This window comes from Pelophylax lessonae (genome assembly GCF_965119305.1).
Source record: "Pelophylax lessonae genome assembly, chromosome: 3".
NCBI lineage: Eukaryota > Metazoa > Chordata > Amphibia > Anura > Ranidae > Pelophylax > Pelophylax lessonae.
Genome location: NC_138770.1, coordinates 386,182,892 through 386,202,380, shown reverse-complemented (window position 1 = coordinate 386,202,380; position 19,489 = coordinate 386,182,892). Strand labels below are relative to the sequence as shown.

Below are 19,489 nucleotides of genomic sequence, written 5' to 3'. Positions count from 1 at the left end.
CTGTTTCTGAATTTAAAACCTTTCTGGGCCTAACCCTCATCATGAGCATTACTAAAAAGAGTGAGTTGCGGTCAAATTGGTCCACTGACCCAATTCATCATATGCCCGAGTTTTCTGTTGCTATGGCCAAGACTAGATACGAGCACATCTTGCGGTTCATACATTTCAATGACAATGAATTCTGTTGTCTTCAGGGTGATCCTGGATATGACCGGCTCCACAAAATTTGGCCCCTCGTAAATCACTTCAACCAAAAATTTGCAGCCTTGATATCTGTGATATCAGTGATATCTTCATTCACATTGATCAATGTGAATGGAGGAATCTGTTAGGTTCTCTTTTTTCATTTAGCCCACAGGCTGCATGAAAAAAAAGAACCTTACAATATATGCCCAACAAGGACCAGCAACAGTACTGGTAAGTCAAGATAAAGATAAGAGAAACCTATGCGCTAACAATAAACCAGATGTAGTAAACAGATGATAGATATAGAGTGTGAGTGGAGACCATAGATTAGCAGCCAATTCTTAGTAGTGTCACCACATACATAAAAGCAAATAAAAAAGTAAATAAAATCGGTGCTAAATCAACCCCTTAAGTAGTATAAAAATGCAAGAATTGATAAACACATACAAAGAAAGCAATATTCATAAATAACATCAAATAAATAATGAATATATAGAAGTGTTGTGGTAAAGTGCACTGTGCAAATGGTGCAAATATAGTAAACCACAATAATATTCAACAATAGAAAGTCACTATAAAAGAAAAAAGTGACAGTGAACTAAAAGTGGAGAGTGCAGCTAGCTGATCAGATCCAAGACAAGAGAAAAAAAAAAAAATAATAATAAATAAATAAAATAAAAATAAAAAAAATAAAAAATAAAAGAAAATAAAATAAAAAAATATTTGCTACAAGTTTCAGAAAATTATTTTTAATTATTTAATTATTTTTTTTTACACAAAACTGTAACTTAACCACTTGCTGACCGTTCGCCGCATATATACTGCGACAGGCTGTGCTAATAGACAAACGGGTATGTCCGTTCTCTGGAGTGGTGCTGGGGGGTGAGCTAGGCAGTGGGGATGCCGATCCACAGGCACCCGTGATCGCTCTCCTCTGAGAGAGAAGGACAGTCAGCTGACCGTTGTTCTCTCTGAAATGTTTACAGAGCGCCTGTGATCCTTCTATATAGTATCACAGGTCTCTATGATCATTTCACAATTCCCTCCCCGCACAGTTAGAATACGCTTCCCTAGGCTCACAATTAACCCTTTGGTCACCCCTTCCCTGTCAGTTTCATTATTACAGTAACAGTGCATATTTTTAGCACTGATTACTGTAATGATGTCACTGGTCCCTCTAAAAATGTCAAAAATGTCAGTTAGGGGTCCGATCTGTCCCCCGCAAGGTCGCAGTCCCGCTAAAAACTGTAGATTGTTGCCATTACTAGTAAAAAAAATAAATAAATAAAAATGACAAATCTTTACCCTAGTTTGTAGACACGATAACTTTTGTGCAAACCAACCAAATACACTTATTGCAATTTTTTTTACCAAAAATATGTAGCAGAATAAAAACTGGCCTAAAAGGATAAAAAAAATTGATTTTTAATTTTTCTTTTGGGGGAATGGTATATAGCAGAATGTGAAAAATATATTTTTTTTGTCGCTATTTTTATTTATATTGCAAAAAAATGTAAATCGCACAGGTAATCAAACACCACCAAAAGAAAGCTCTGTTTGTGGGAAAAAAAGGACATCAATTTTATTTTAGTACAGCGTCGCATGACCACTCAATTGTCTGTTAAATTAACGCAGTGCCGAATCACAAAAAATGGCCTTAAAGGGGCAAATCCTTCCGGTCCAGAACTGGTTAAATGATATATTGTTCAAACATGCCATTGGTATATGTGAAATTAAACCCTAAATACATTCTGCTGCTTCTCCTGAGTATGGGGATACCCCATGCGTGAGACTTTTTGTCAGTCTAGCCGTGTACAGGACACCAAAATCTAATCACCGCCTTCAGGCTTTATAAGGGCATAAATTGTTGATTTCCCTTCTTACTACCTATCACAGTTTCGGAGGCCATGAAATGCCAAGATAGTCTACTTTCCAAAATGGGGTCATTTGGGGGGGGGGGGGTGTGCTATCTTGACATTTCAGACCCCCGGAAATTGCAATAGGTAGTCAGGAAGTAAAATGAGCAATTTACTCCTTTTGACATTCTAAAGGCAGTGATTGGTTTTCGGGGTCATGTATGCGGCTAGGCTCCCAAATATTCTCACACATGTGGTATCCCTCAGGAGAAGCAGCAGAATGTACTTTGGGGTGTATTTCTACCTATACCCATGGCATGTGTGAGCAATATATATTTTAAGTGACAACTTCGTGCACTTTTTTTTTTGTCATTTTTTAATCACTTGTGACAATGTCCAACACCAGGCTTAAGTATTTTAATGTTTCCCTGGAGGTTTTAAACAACAACAACAAAAAAAAATCACGATAAATCCAGAGTTATCCCCTGCACTATCTTTGTTTTGCCAAAGATATATCCTGAGATTTCCAGGTTGAATGATGCCCAGTGTCACCTAACCAAAAAGACTTAAAAGGACTGTAAGTGCAGGGTGTCATACCCTATGCAGGCCAACCTGAACTAACAGTGTATTGATAAAAAGAGCAGTGCAGATGACATCACATTAGCACCACTCTATACATCTAGAAATACTCACCACTAGGAAAAGATGGCATCAATAGAGCACCCCTGCATCACATGAGTGGACAGAAGATACCAGAAAAAAAAAATACCATACTGAGGCATGGTATTTTTTTTAAAATGAGGGGTGTCTTCTTGGTGAGCAGGAGCACAGAGCTCAGCGTTGGGCTTTAATAAATATAAATGTGGATAGATAATAACATTTCCAATCATGATGTATTTTAATATTTTTTCATAGTGCTCAAAATATAGTGTCATCTGTAGAACAGCATGACTGAGCTTCACTTTGTACTATTGAGAATGCAAAACACAGCATGATGATTTGTAAAAGTGATTAATGCTACAACTATTGTGATGCTATTAACAAATTAGTTTTAGTTACCAAAACTTTCTAATCCCTGTACAGTAATATTCCGTATAAGCAGGACATGAATTAATCAATTAGGGAGTTGAAAAAAAAATCTGAAATGAGGTTTTGTAAATGTAACAGATCTACAATAATTGATAGCATTAATGGATGTGCATTGTCTTCATAAACCAAAGGAATGTGAAAATCAGGAGCTCTCTCCATTCCATGTGTATTTCACATTTATGAATGGATTTCAAATGATTTTTTTTAACTCCATAGGGTCAACAGTACATACATAATAATTGGTTTAAACAATGACACAAGGTATGTTTATGTTAAAACCTTGTTAGCTTTTATTAGTATAAGGTACAATCATGAGCAAAGAGAAGCAACTGCCAGTTCAAAGTCAAAGCTCACTTATATGCAAAGACAGCCACTTAACAGGACAATTGCTAGGAGCCTAAAAATACATTAACTGTTTAGACATTACTGCATATTTTATTTCCATTACAGCTCCCCCCTGTATCATTCCTCTCCTCCAACTTCAGCATCTTTGTACTAAATCTCAATTTCATCAGTGATTCTCTGTACAGTGACTAGCCTAATTTTCTATCTCCCCTATACTACTCCTTTCTACCAACTTTAACATCTTCACTATACTGAACCTTTATGTCTCCTGGAGCCTTCATGTACTCCTCTGGTCCTCTTTGTCACCCTTTGTACCATGTCTCACCTTTTCATTCAGCGTTGCTTATATGTCTCTTCTCTGCCCAGTGGCGTAACTAGAACCTTCAGGGCCCCGATGCAAGAAACAATAAAGGGCCCCCCGGATGGGGCCCTTCCCTTCCAGCCTGGTGGTGGAACGCCAGGGCCGGTCGCAAGTGCAGTGTTTGTGTGGTAGTTCTGCCATTGGTGTCAGTAGTTTTTTATTTTGATTACATTTTTCTACCATTTGCTTTATTCATTTTTTTTTTTACAATATGGATGGTAGGAAGATGACAAGGGGTGGGATGGTAGGAAGATGACAAGGGTGGTGAGGATTACAGGGGTGGGATGGTAGGAAGATGACAGGGGGTGGGATGAAGATGACAGGGGGTGGGATGGTGGGAAGATGACAGGGGGGATGAAGATGACAGGGGGTGGGATGGTGGGAAGATGACAGGGGGGATGAAGATGAGAGGGGGTGGGATGGTGGGAAAATGACAGGTGGGATGAAGATGACAGGGGGTGGGATGGTGGGAAAATGACAGGGGGGATGAAGATGACAGGGGGTGGGATGGTGGGAAGATGACAGGGAGGATGAAGATGACAGGGGGTGGGATGATGGGAAGATGACAGGGGGGATGAAGATGACAGGGGGTGGGATGGTGGGAAGATGACAGGGGGGATGAAGATGACAGGGGGTGGGATAGTGGGAAGCTGATGAGGGATGAAGATGACAGAAGGTGGGATGGTAGGAAGATGACAGGGGGGTGAAGATGACAGGGGGGATGAAGATGACAGGGAGTGGGGTGGGGTGGTAGGAATTTTATATACATCCCCCCTCCATCTCCATACACCCCCCCAGCTTCACACACCCCTCCATCCCCATACACCCTCCCCCAGCTTCACACACCCCTCCATCTCCATACACCCCCCCAGCTTCACACACCCCTCCATCTCCATACACCCCCCCAGCTTCACACACCCCTCCATCTCCATACACCCCCCCCCAGCTTCACACACCCCTCCATCTCCATACACCCCCCAGCTTTACACACCCCTCCATCTCCATACACCCCCCCAGCTCCACACACCGCTCCATCTCCACCCCCCTAGCACCATACACCCCCCCCCCCCCTGCAAGTCAGAATTTGTTATATAAACATCACCGACCTCAGATCAGAGCGGCGCTGTTGCAGAGTGGAGAGAGCTGGTCCTGCCTCCTCTCCTCTGTGTACTGTACAGGAAACACACAGGAAGGGGGAGGGGCGGGTTCAGTGCTCGTCTCTGCTCTGCACTCACACGGCAGCTGGGGAGAGAGACCAGCTGCCGTGTGTGTGTAACTCGCTGAGGTTTGGGGAGCTCGGTCTCAGCTGCGCTTGCCGCTCCTCCTCTCTATAATACAGGGGGCCCTCTCAGGCCCCCTGCAGCATGGGACCCGGTCGCCATGGCGACCCCTGTACGTCCGCTCCTATCTCTGCCTCCAGCTTACCCCATGTGTTGTGGTTTGCCTCCAGCTCCACTGCACTCCTAATGTCCTCAGGCTTTCCCCTTTAACTGCAATTTTCTGTATGAAGTCCTTCCCTAGGAAAAATACCTTTTTCTGTGACAGGCTTCTTTAAATGTAGTTTTTGCAGCACACATTTGGGTACTCCTGAGGTATTCACTTTATCACTTTGCTGACTGAAGCAGTGACTGAAGTAATGATCTCAATGTCATTAATACAAGTTACATCAGGCCATGACCCTAACTTGGTGTGGTCCACAGTCCCACTCTTCTATCTATTTGTACTCCTAAAAAATGTTAGGCTCTGAAGATTTTAATGTTACCCAGGTATGTGGATTACACTCACATAGAGACGACACGAAGATAACCCCTTTTTTTAATTAGGTGTCATTTTAAATTTCCCTCATGCAGCATAAAGGTTTTCACTAAAGTAAAGTAGAAATATTTGAAGCATGTTACTAACATTTATTTGTAATTGTTATAGAGTTTTAGAGCACAAGAGGTACAGAGATTAGTGTGCCCCTACTAGACAAGTCAAAGCCACAATTTTTTTGTTTGTTTGTTTGTGCTAGAAGTATTCTCTTTGAAGTTGTAGCCTAATGCTAAAGACCAATATATTATTGATCATAACTTCCATTTGTATTATGGGGGGTGTGGATATTGCCCCCAGAGACCTAGCAATTGGTGCCATATATCTTATGTACAGCTATGAATCTGTACTGGTCCACTTGTGCACCAGTATCGGCCTACATAACACATGTGTTATGTTCTCCATGGGGTGTTTACATATTGTATATTATGTGCACTTGTATCTTTAGGTGCTCCCTTATTGTTTTACTTTGTTTGTTTTGTTGGTGTAGATATGTAAGTACTATTTGTGTATGATTATTCTGTCTGGAAAATATTTTTCAATACATTTAGATTGAACACAAAGCCACAATCGACACTGTGCTAGGCAGGCCTGGAATATGGAGAAGAATGGTCAGAACTGTAAGCAGCAAATTCCATAGATTTGGTAGTTTTTTTTTTCTCAGTGGAAAAAATATTCACCAACAATATCTTCAGAAAAAAAAAAGTCCACTGGGTATTATGTAGACAATTTATGTGCATGTATATCGATTTCCATAACCCATATAAACACATTTTGCATGCTCCTAAAATATAAGCATCAAAAGAACCAAGTGCAGATACTCCCCTTTTACTAAGAATGGAACCTTCCTTTTAGTATGGTGTATATACAATTAGAACTCATATAAACCATTAGCTGTATATCTGATTCAAATTGAAGAAGTTCCCATCCCCTCTAATAAACCAAGGTGGAGTAAATAGGTCACAGATCAATAGCAGTCACAATCACTTTACATTCATATTCCTTGTCACAAGTTCCAGCAAAACAAGACTCAGCATATCTATTTGTGAATACTATCAGTGAGGAGACTCAGTCTCACTCTACATAAACTGTATAACAAACTCAGACCCAACAAGTCCCAGTATCCAGTATCCAGCATCCAGCATCCAGCATCCATGTCTTCAATAATACTGAAAGCAACGTAAATGTAGTAGAGCACAAATATATATGGAATTTAGCCATCTGTAGTAGGCGGGCAAGCAGTTGTGCTAGTATTCTTGACTAAATGGTTAATTTTAGTATATAATATAAAGTTGAGTTGTAAAATATACACTAATGTGATGGTAATGGTAAGACACATGTTTTCAAATTCATAGGTAAGAATATTCCACTGAAATCATTTACCTTACATATCATTTGCTACTTGTAGTAATCAGTGTTAATAGAAGGTGTGGAGCATAGATATATAAAATGAAAGGTCATACCTTACGCACGTTTTAGAATTATTTTTTATATCATAGATTGCAAAGCAAAATTATCACGAGGAAAAGCATAACTGATTATTTAAATAGGTCCTACAAGAAATGATCTGTGGATTTCTCATTTAGGGTCAGTTTCTGAGTAATATGCATATGTTATATTAAAAGATACCTAAATCCAAGAACAATCATTTTCATTTTTAAAGGCGAAGTTCACTTTTTTTTTTTTACTCCAGCTTCCCTATGTACCAATATACCATTAATAAACCTCTTCTGCAGAAAATAATAAGCTTTTTATATCTTCCAGAACAGGCATTACCTCAGCCTCCAGTCTCCTATAGAAAATTTCTCCATGACTTCCTGCTACTCTTCCTGGCATTTGGCAAACGGGAACATTGTTAGTGAACTAAAGCAGGAGTTCAACAGCTGACTTCATTAACATACACCCTGCATCACCCCCCCCCCCCTTTCCCACCAGGCAAATACTCCTGCCCACCTCTGCAGTTTTATGCTTTTCCAAAGTAGACATTATTAGTGAGCACTATTCCCCCTCTATACATAGCCAGTGTTTTTGTCTACTGATCGATTCTTTTGTTTATTACCTTCATCTTGCATAGATTGTTCAGTAGGCAGAGTGTGCAGGAGCTAAGCGATCACATAGACTATACCATCTGATTGTAAAATCACCTTTATATCTGCCATCAACTATTTAATGCAAGGCCCTGCCTCATTCGATACAGAGTGATTGGATAAATAGGTGTGTCCTCTTATTATAGTGTTTTGGTAAATCTCGAGGAGACTGTACAGAGATTTTACTATCAGATTGCATACTGTATTGCCACCTTTATACACCTAAAATATACGAGTTGCTCTTCCAGTGCCCTTAATTGTTAATGGCATCCCAAACATGGAAACAAAAGAGCATTTTGTCAAGTGCCAAAATGAACAACTAGCACACGGTAAAAAATGTGCTAGCTGCAATGCGCCAAAATGCCCCATGGCCTACTTTGCTGCATTTGTCAGTAAGGCAGTGCATGATGAGATACGGAGTTCCTGGAAGGTCACATGATGATATAAGAAGTCAGGGCTCAGAAAGCATTTTTTTTATTTTGATCTGAGAGGTGAAAATAAAGAGCTTTTGTGGACTAGGTAAGTGACAGATCAGCACATTGGGTAGCTTGAATAACCTCAGATGATACACAGAGATAAAACAAATACTTCTTCATACATTTTATATGTATATCTGCTGTCTCCCCCTTTCTACACTATTTGGAAATTTCAGATCATGTTTAAAAATCTTTCTGCCTCTTTCAGCAACACATAGGATTGGGTGGGAATACTGGACTTACACTGTGTGAGCTGATTGGAGGAAAGAGGAACGAAGGAAGATGCTGAGATGTAGTGTGAACAGATAAGCCCCCTGCTAATTCCCCTCTAAGCTCCCTCCCTGACACATATTTTCAGCTACTGTTATCTCATGTGTCCGAGAACTTCTCAAAAGTGACTCATGCTGATAACAGAGGAACAGAGCACCAGAGAGAAAGGACACTTAAAGATTTGGGGAGAGATAAGTAAACACTACATATATATGTGCTTAGATCACATTTTGTTAATGGGGTTTACAACCACTTTAAATAAGACCCCTAATTTCTGCCTTAAAAGGTGAACTTTAAGACCAATAGCATTTTCAGAAAGTACAGAAAATACCTGTTGATCTTGTCAGAAAAGCAGTGCCCTTATCACTTTGTGTGAGCTAAACAGAGAGCAAAGCAAATTATCTTTTCTCTGTAGACTACAAATATTTTGAGATGAACAAAGGCATATGTGTTTGAAGTCGGGCCTAAATGGCAACCTCCATTCACAGACAGGCAAAGGATATGTACAAATTGCAGGATCAGCGAGTAAAAATAAAGGAAAAAAGCCCAAAATAAAAACTAATGCAGTCACTACGGGAGTGCTAAGCTTCAACACCAATTTTTTTGGTTGGTGGGTTTAGACACATTTTGGGAAGAATGGTCCTTTAAAAGAATAATCATTTGATTACGTGTGACAGACTATTAATAATCAAATCTAAACAATTCCTTAAAACAAACTCAAACTGCTGCTTCTGCTAAAATTTTGACCACAGTTTTAATACATTTTGACCTGCTTGTTATAACTTATGGATGTCCCAGAAGTAAGATGTCACCAGAGTACCTTGTGTCTTTACCCACATAATAAGTCCTTTTTTTAGGCTTGATTCCACAGTTACAGAATCCCTAATAGATAGAAATAAAGCTAGCAATCACACCGCACTGAAATGTCTTTTTGGAGTGAAGCTGACCTTTTTTTTTTTTCTTTATAAACTGTTATTGAATACTTAATATTCAACTGATGAAAAGGTAAACATATGCAGTAATAAGAATGAATTCTTTATGTTTGAGAAGTATTAAACCTATATGATTCTTTTTCTACTTTGTGCCAAGTTTTAATAGCTTGAAAGTGAGAATAAAATCTCACCTTATTAATTCATGGCTACTGTTGGCAAGATTTTGTACTCTAGATTCTCACTGCTGTGTCAAACCATTATTATTACTGCTAGTTATAACTGTGTGCAATGAAGCGAGAGGCCGATACTAAATTGAGTTCGGAAAGTGACAGGAAGGTGAAGATCTGTTTTAAATGAAAGAATAATATTTGATTTTATTCCCTGATACAATACTGCAAGGATTAATCATATAAAAGCATTTAGAAAATCCAATATTGTGTTATTAATATAAATTATTCTTTTGACATGTTCTTAAAGAGGACGCATTGTCAATACAAAAAAAAGTTAATAAGTTTCGCTACTTTTGTTAAACACATAAAAATTATATTTCCTTTTATACACTAATGATTTTACTTTCCTTACTTTAGGCCAGTTCTTGCTTCACCGGGTAATAGATAATATCATACTTATTTTGGAGCCACAGCTCTTCCTAATACCTAGAGATGGCATGCTCTAAAGGGGGCAGCAGCACTAGATGTGCAATGATTAAATAACAGGAAGTCACAGCTACTGTTATTTCTATTTAAGTAATACAGTACATGACACTTAAAGGCTAACTCCATTTTTTGCACCATGGTATATGTTACACTCTTATTTAGGGTGTAACATGTAAGGTGTATATGGGCTCCCCCCACCCTCAAACCACAGCCACTATAACTTTTGAAAGCAGTGGACCTGTGTGGGTCTCCACCCTTACAGCCTCTTTATTCATACACCGAAATCTGTGGTTGAATTAAAGTAGAACTATAGGCAAAACTTTTTTTTTCATTCTGGACAGATTAACCACTTCAGCTTCGGAAAGTTTTACCCCCTTAATGACCGGGCCATTTTTTGTGATTCGGCTCTGCGTTAATTTAACTAACAATTGCGTGGTCATGCAACGCTGTATATAAATACAATTGATGTCCCTTTTTTTCCCCACAAATAGAGCTTTCTTTTGGTGGTATTTGATCACCTCTGTGGTGTTTAGATTTTGCGCTATAAACTACACAAAGCGACAATTTTGAAAAAAAAAAAAAAAACAAATTTTTTTACCTTCTGCTATAAAACATTCCCAATAAAAAAACGTAAAAAAAATTGAATTTTTTTTATCAGTTTAGGTCAATTTGTATTCTGCTACATATTTTTGGTAAAAAAAATTCCCAAAAAGCATATATTAATTGGTTTGCGCAAAAGTTGTAGGGGTTACAAACGATGGGATAGACTTTCTTTTTTTTTTATTAGTAATGGCGGCGGGACTGTGACATTGTGGCGGACAAATCTAACACTAAGTGACACTTTGGTGACCAGTGACATTTATACAGTAATCAATGCTAAATAATATCTACTGTTACTGTATAAATGACACTGGCAGGGACGGGGTTAAAACTGGGGGTGATCAAGGGGTTAAGTGTGAGCCTAATGTGCTTGATAACTGTGTGGGGGGAGGACTCTGTGACAGGCACACAGAGATCAGTGTTTCAGCTTAGCTGAGACACACAATCTCACTGTGCCTGTCTGACAGGAGAGCCACCTGCTTTGTTTACATAGGCAGGCGGCTCTACTGTCAGTTTCTCTGAAGATTGCAGGAGGCCGGCAGCAATCGAGCCCGCTCCTCCCACTGTCTGGCCCCCGCTGTGTCTGTGTGTGTCTGCTGAGACCGTGTGCACATAATCACATAGCTATACGTGATTATGCACAGCCATGCCGTCCTGCCACAGTAAATCTGCGTGGGGCGCTCGGCAAGTGATAAGGGAGGTTTATAATCCCTGTAAGTTTATTTTTTGCCATCTGTTTACCATTTAGAAGATTTTCCTTCACTTCTTGTCCCACAGCCAAACAGGAAGTGAAAAGAAATCCATGCAAAACAAGGGAGTTCCTTGAGGACCCTCAGGTCACCTGCAGCCTATGATTGATAAAAGCATTGAAGCCAACCAAACGTAATCGAACAATTGTCTTCTGTCAAGCACGAACAACTACACTGTTCAAGATTCTACCATTTCTGAAAGAATTTCTATCAGTGTATGGCAACTTTACAGGTATAATAGACCCTATTTGGCTAATATTACAGAGAGTAAGTCACACATAATTGGTGACAAAATAGCAAAAGGCTGCTTAAAAATATCTGTAAAAGTGCATAATTTGTAAATGCTATGATGCATAACATTCAGTAAACTATTTTTTGTTTTTTTTTTTAATTATTTTTCCATTTTCATTTAATAGATACAATGCCTGATGAATTTGTGCAAGAATATTGTATAAAATGGACTCTTGGATGCTTATAGTGGTTGTAAAGGCAGCTCTCCCCACAGCTCCCCTAATACTTACCTGAGCCCAATCCTGATCCAGCGGTGTGCATGACAGCAGAGGCTCTCCTGGGACTCTCTTTCCTGATTGGTTGAGACACAGCAGCAGGAGCCACCTGCTCCCACTGCTGTCAATCACAACCAGTGAGGAGAGAGCAGAGGGGGATACTGAGGCACACAGATACAGCTAGGGAGTAAGCATGCACGAGTGCCCCTAGAGCAAGCAGCTTGCTTTGGGGGCACTTGGCAAGGGGAGGGGCCAGAAGCACATGTGGGGGACTCAAGAAGAGACGGATAGAGGCTGCTCTGTGCAAAACAATTGCACAGAGCAGGCAAGTTTTGTGTTTATAATTTTAAAGAAAAGAAAAACAAGCCTTTAGAACAACATTAAATATACCCTGAGGGTTAAGCTGGATACACACTATACAACCTCTGTTGTTTGATTTCCTTTAGAATTACCTTTAACTACTGTATATATATATATATATATAATATTTGCTGTTTAGGAACAGCTATATATTTATATATATGTGTGTGTATGTGTGTGTAGCATATGTAAATGCATGTTTTGCACATGCACTTGCAATCATTTGGCTGTGTTGAAAAAACAAAGGATTATGGTTACCGCTAGGTATAGTAAGCTTTAGGATTAGAGGAAATATTAGTGTTCATGTGAGTCCAGGATCCCTTAAGCTGGATACACACTATACAATGTTCTTTAGATTTTTTTTCCCCTAGATTTACCAAAACCATATAATATGGGCTCAAACCTAAACACTTTATGCAATCAGGCAGACCCTTGCACTACATACAGTAATTGAAGGTAATTCTAAAGGAAATCAAACAACACAGGTTGTATAGTGTGTATCCAGCTTAACCCTCAGGGACTATTCAATGTTGTTCCAAAGGGTTGTTTTTCTTTTCTTTAAAATAATAAACGCAAAACGTGCCATATATATATATTTTTATTTTTATTTTTATTTTATTTTTTTTTGCACATGCACTTGCAAACATTTGGCTGTGTTTATAAACACAGGAATATGGTTACCACTAGGTATAGTAAGCATTAGGATTAGAGGAAATACTAGTATTTCTAATCCCAATGGACAAATGGATCTACTAAATCTCATTGTTACAGTATATGACCTGTTTGTGTGCCTATATTGCCAAACAATATGGTTTTGAATAAAACTGGAACAAATAAATGATCATTATATTCTTTGAATAGCCAGTGCAAGGGCAACCATAGAGTCGTGGGTTAGCAGATAATCCTGCAATTGCTACAACTAGTCTGAAGTTCCTTGATTGGAGCTTTAAAACTGTGCATTTGTGGTTAAGCAGGGTACTTTTCTCTTTCTTATCTCAAACTTAAATTTCCAAACAGGCTTGAAAATTTTTATGTCCAACTGGAGCCAACATAATTCTAATTTGATTTCTACATAAAACAAAAGTTAACATTTCATTGGTTGTTTTAAGTAGAAATTCTAAGTGTTGTTTTATTTTCCCTGGTTTTAATTAATCTGCTCCTGAAGCACAAAACTATTTCAGGTCAGATTAGTTCGGGCTACTATGGTTGTTGCTTGACTATTTCATAATGCAGACCCGTGGTTTACATTTAAGCATATAAACCATAGATAAACTGTAATCTGCATAGAGGTTTTTATTTACAGCATTAAAACTTCCCTTTAAAAGTCCAATGACAACCTTGCCGATTTTCCAAAAGTATCTCTGACATTTTTTATTAGGATTCTGTGTGCAAATAGAAAAAAAAAAAGAATATGTCAAAATAGTTCTCCTCTGAAGTGCATTTGATGGAAAGATAAAGGTGTAAAGTCTGAGAGGTCCTTTTAAATTGATTTATAAATTCACACACATTGTCGTTTGGAGATATCTCATTAATCCCTGTGGGCTCTGTAAGTTTAAAAACAAGATGAAACTTTAGTCTGGAAGCCTACAAAATCTCTTACAATGTATAGTGAAAAGATAGCTTACTTATTTTTACATAGTTATTTTAGTAAATTTTAAATCCATGCTAATGAAAAGTCATCTATCAAACTATTTATTGAATATATGCAAAAGACTGATAATTAAAATATGTTAGTAAGGCTCTTAATTATCATAGCGATCTAGGATATAATTGGTATATTCTGGACAGTATTATGTCACCATTTGCTTTCCTGGTTCACCAATGTAATTCCCCTGCTACTGGACATATATACTGGCAAATTCTCAAACTGCAGCAAGGAAAGTGTCTTTAACCTTTTGCCGACCAGCTCTTGCACTTTTACTGCGGCAGCTTGGCTCTATTACGCAAAACGACATACCTGTTTGTCGTTTCATGTAATAGCCAGTGGGGGGCACCAGAGGGGGAGCCAATCGCTTCCCATAGAGAAAGAATGGCAGTCTGCCTATGTAAACAAGGCAGACCACCCTTCCGCCACAGATGAACACAGGGATCCTGTGCTCCTGCTATTAAGGAACACAGATGTCCATGTTAATCTAGTAAGTACATCCCCCAGTTAGAAAGCATCCCCTAAGGACACACTTAACTCTTTGATCGCCCCTGGTGTTAACCCCTTTCCTGCCAGTGTTATTAGTACAGTAACAATGTAAATTTGTAGCAATTTTTACTGTAGTAATGTCACTGGTCCCCTCAAAAGTGTCAGTTTGATGTTCGATTTGTCCGCTGCAATGTTGCAGTCCCACTAACAATCGCTGATTGCTGTCATTACTAGTAAAAAAAAAATAAATAAATAAAAATGACATAAAAAAATCCACTAGTTTGTAGAGGCTATAACTTTTGCGCAAACCAATCAATATACTCTTATTGGGATTTTGCCAAAAATATGTGCCAGAATACAAATTGACCTGAATTAATGCAAAAATTAGATCTTTTTAATTTTTATTGGCTGTGTTTTATAGTAGAAAGTAAAAAATTATAGTAGAAAGTATATATTTTTTTCAGAATTGTCGCTCTTTTTTTGTTTGTAGTGCAAAAAATAAAAACTGCAGTGGTGATCAAATACCACCAAAAAAATCTCTATTTGTGGAAAAAAAAGGACATCATATTTATTTGGATACAGCATCGCACGACCGCGCAATTGTCAGTTAAAATAACGCAGTGCCATATCCCAAAAAATGGCCTGGTCATTAAGGGGGGAAAAAAACCTTCCAGTCCTTAAGTGGTTAAAGAGAACAGTCTACTGTATACACCCTACAGCGGCTGCAAAAAGAAAAAAATAGTTGCTATTTGCAACATAGAGAATTTACGTTGATGGGACAATAATAAATTTCACCTATTAATAAATTAGAACAGCAATTGTATTTCCCATTTTTTTCATTCAATAGGTTTTTTATTGATTTGAAAATGTGAGCAAACAAATTTGATATTGCAAATGCAGTGGGTTCTTTCAAACCTTATATAATTGGCAGCAATAGCTGATTTTGTTTTTAAGGTGCATTCTTCAAGGTTGTCATCCTTATTTTTCCTTCAGTACTTGATGGTCACCAACTGGAAGTTTGAGTATATTAGGTGTCAGACATCTAAAGTGCACTTGCTTGTTTAATTTCAGTGTCTTCTCAAGTAGCAAAGGAAGGAGAACGATGATGCTCATGATGACCCTGAAGTATACAGTACACCTTTAAAAAATATCAGTAAAAGCAGATCTCATGTTTATCTCCTGACGGATTTCCTTTGAAATGTTATTATGAAGTTAATTAAAATTTAGTGAATGCCCTCAAATGATAACACACACAGCTAATACAAAAAATGTACCTCCCCAATGAAGATGTTTTCACTTGCTTCCTACCTTATTGACCACTGGGACAGGAAGCAAAGTGAATTCTACCTTGCAAAGACAAAGGCAAAAATAAAGCTTCACAGCAATTCTAACCCTTCCCCGCCTGATCTATAAGAAAAAAAAATCCTCAATTGGTTTCCACTTTAAGTATTTTCCAAGACATGCTTCAAACTTTCTATATATTTTATAGACACTATTTAAAGCCTAAATTAGAACTATAGGCAAAACTTTTTTTTTTCATTTGGATAGAGCAAGGGAGGATCATAAGACCTGCTAGGGTATTTTTTTTTCTGCCGTTGGTGTCCCATTGGGGAGAATTCCCTTCACTTCCTGTCCCATAGCGAAACAGGAAGTGAGAGCAAATCCCTGCAAATTAAAAGAATCCCTTGGGGACCCCTAGGTCACTAGGATTAGTGTTCCCATTGAAAGATTTCCCCTCTTTTACTTTTTTGGGGACAACCCAAAATTTGAGATTTTCTTTTATTTTCACTTTCAATGATAATGGTAAACAGGACAAATAGAGAGGGTAATTCTCCTTAACTGGGGCACAGACAGCAATAAAAACTGACAAGCATTGTAATTCCTCTGCACTCTATCCAAAACTAAAAAAAAAAAAAATTTTGCTTAGTTATAGTTATAGTTAAACTTTAAGATCTAAAGAATTGATGCTTTTAAACTATGGTGTTGGAGAAGACTCTTGAATTGAAAGTCCCTTGGAGGGCAAGAAGATCAAACCATTCAATCCTGAAGGAAATCAACCCTGAATATTCTCTGGAAGGACAAATCCTGAGGCTGAAATTTGAAAACTTTGGCCGCCTAATGCAAAGAGAGGACTCATTGGAAAGGACCCTGATGCTGGGAAACATGGAAGGAAAAAGGAGAAGAGGACGACAGAAAACAAGATGGATAGATAGCATCATCGAAAGAATGAACATGAAGTTAAGCAAGCTCCGGGAGGCAGTGGAGGACATATAAGCCTGGCGCGCTATGGTTCATGAGGTCACAAATAGTCGGACACGACTAAACGACTGAACAGCAACAGCATACTTTGATCAAAAAAATATAACTAATATTTCCACATGCGATTTCACTTTATTACCCTAACATATTTCATTTAGAGATTAAATGGGAACCTGGGGATTATCAAGGAGTTTCCCTGCCAATCAACTACAACACATACTGTTGTAGATATCTAGATAATTGGATATTTCAGCATGACACTGCTGTGACTCAGAGACATGTTGGTTTCAGAATTTTTTTAGCTAGAGCTGTATAAAATTAATAAAAAAAGACCAAACAGCTTTAAAACTCTGCAGCAACCACAAAGCTGCTTTTTCATAGTTGTCAACCAGTTGACACTCTCAGAGGTCCCCATTAGCCACAATTGATTCCTTGTTTTATATGTAAAATTGAACATTTTATAAAAATACATGTTAAATAGTTATAAACCAGGCATAATCAAGCTTCTTCAATATTTAGGTGAATCACGTTTAGACTTATTCTTAAAAGAATAAAATAAAAGCGCAATACAAATCTATGTTGGGCCGGTGGCCCTGAGTGGAGATACTCCCCATTTAGACTTCAACCAGAGTAAAACTCAATGAGTGAAATTTGTTCAGACTTGCCTTACAGTGCCTGGCAGTGCAAAATCTTCCATCATTCTGTGGCTCATTTACTAAAGGAGTTGACAATTATTCAATCATGTGAAAAGCAAATTCTTGTTAATTTCATCTGCACATGACTGGATAACTGAGGTGAATACTTACACAATTGATTTTGTGAAGATCGTGAAGACTCTTTTAATAAATCAGCCAAGTTATGTTATTAAAAACAGAGAGCTGCATGGGGAAGTCAGTGCTGGAAGAACACTAAATGAGACATGCAGTGCTCATTTGTTAAAGACGAACTACAAGCAGATATAAAAGGCACACATTTATGCAGCTCTGGGATCATTAATACACTCTTAAATTTGTTTTTAACATAAGCAATGTACACATTTAAATTGGACTAGGCATCAACTTCTTGTAGTTTCTGTACAGTAGAGCTCAAACTGGGGAGGTAAATGCAGCACAATGAGTCAATCAGGTGTGCGGGCAGTGCAAGGAGATGAGCTCATCATCCAGCTGCTTTCATTGTCCAGCCATAGCCCACAGACCGGGGGCTAGGAAATGGCAATTGAGAAGGTTCTCCTGCAGAAGCCACCAGGGAAGGCACCTCCTCATGGCTAATGTTAGTGTTGCCTTATGAGTTTATGTGTAATCTCCATTACTGTGTTGCCTGATGAGGAGTTATGTATAAATCTCAATTAGTAATTGTAAATAGATATTAATGTACAAAGTTTTGATTTCAGACTCATATTTGCTATATGACTGTAGATGTGTAATTTGTGTAAGCCAGACAGACCGGATTTAGTAATAAATGGCTAATAAATCAGTTTGAAATGCATGCCTACCTGCTATTTTACACTTAAACACATACTGATAGTATCACACTGTAATTAAATTCCTGTGAGTGAGACATCCTGGGGCCAAGGCAATAATGATAATACTGTAGGCCATGTCACTCCCCTTGATATATATTCAAAAACTTTAGATATGCAATGAAGGTGATCGTCTGTTCAGGGATGGGCAATTTGCCCAGCAGCTGACCTAGCATGATCAATTCCCCCCCCCCCAGAGCAGAGGGCTATTGAGAGGCTGGGTTATGCTCAATATAGGGGATGGGGAAATTGTCAAATCCTGAATAAGATACGCCCAGAGGGAGGAGAAGGGTAAGGTTGTTACACCAATCAGCAAGGCGAGATGGATCCATATTAGTGAAGGTAGGAAGGGGAGAAATGTCTCTTGCATTCAGACTAGGAGGAAACTACTGGGGATGGTAACTATGGACTATATCTCTCACACTTAAAATGTATACATGCTTTTTGTGAAACTCTCATGGGAAGGGTAACTATGGACTTTTATCTCCTGCACTCACAATGTACACATTGCTTGTCCTCTTTGTGTCTGTAGTGTTGTGTTTCTATATGAGTATCATACTCTATATTTGTTCAGTTAAACTAGGAATATTTTCTATTTTTGTATGTACTATAGATAGATTGTTGTAAATTAATTTAGGCTTCCAGGCTATATACCAATAAAACTAATATTGCTGTTTTGAAGCTTTTACTCATGGTCAAAGAACTCTCATTTAACCCGAATATTGTCTGAGGTAAATTAAATCTCACATCTTCTGGGTAACATTAGGGAGATACATTGACTCCTGCCTCCTGATCTCCACTTCTGCAGGAAGCCTCTCTGGAAGGGCCGCATCCTCCACAATGCCCACTTCACCATGGGAGCTGTGGCTACACTGCTGTTTGGGAATAGTTAAAAATATTAATGCAGTAAAAAAAGGTTTCTGCCCTGCCAGACAGGACTGTCATGAGTGGTAGAGTGTATACATTTCAGGACTGGATGGACAGAAATATAAAAACATTGGTAAATTGAAATAAAGAAGAGCTGATGGGGACATGCCCCTCCTGCCTTCTCCTCCATTGAGAAAAATATCTTCACTGATTACATTGCCTTTACCTGATCTGTGAATGGGGGAAAGAATCCTGAGACAGATCAGACTTTCCCCTATTCACAGATCATGTTGTTTAGTGCAGCTGACCAGTGAGATATGAAGCTATTAACCTCCACAGTGGCAGAAGTTCAGCAGCAGGAAAAGGACAGGCCAGGCCTGTGGCAAAGATTCCTACAGAATCCAGCAGCCTGCACATTGTAGTGGAAC

General features: G+C 38.5%; 1 protein-coding gene across 2 annotated transcripts in view; it reads right to left on the bottom strand.

Moving 5' to 3' along the window:
• GRIK2 (glutamate ionotropic receptor kainate type subunit 2) overlaps positions 1-19,489 on the bottom strand; it is a 994,545-nt gene that overhangs the window by 940,367 nt on the left and 34,689 nt on the right. The window lies entirely within an intron of this gene.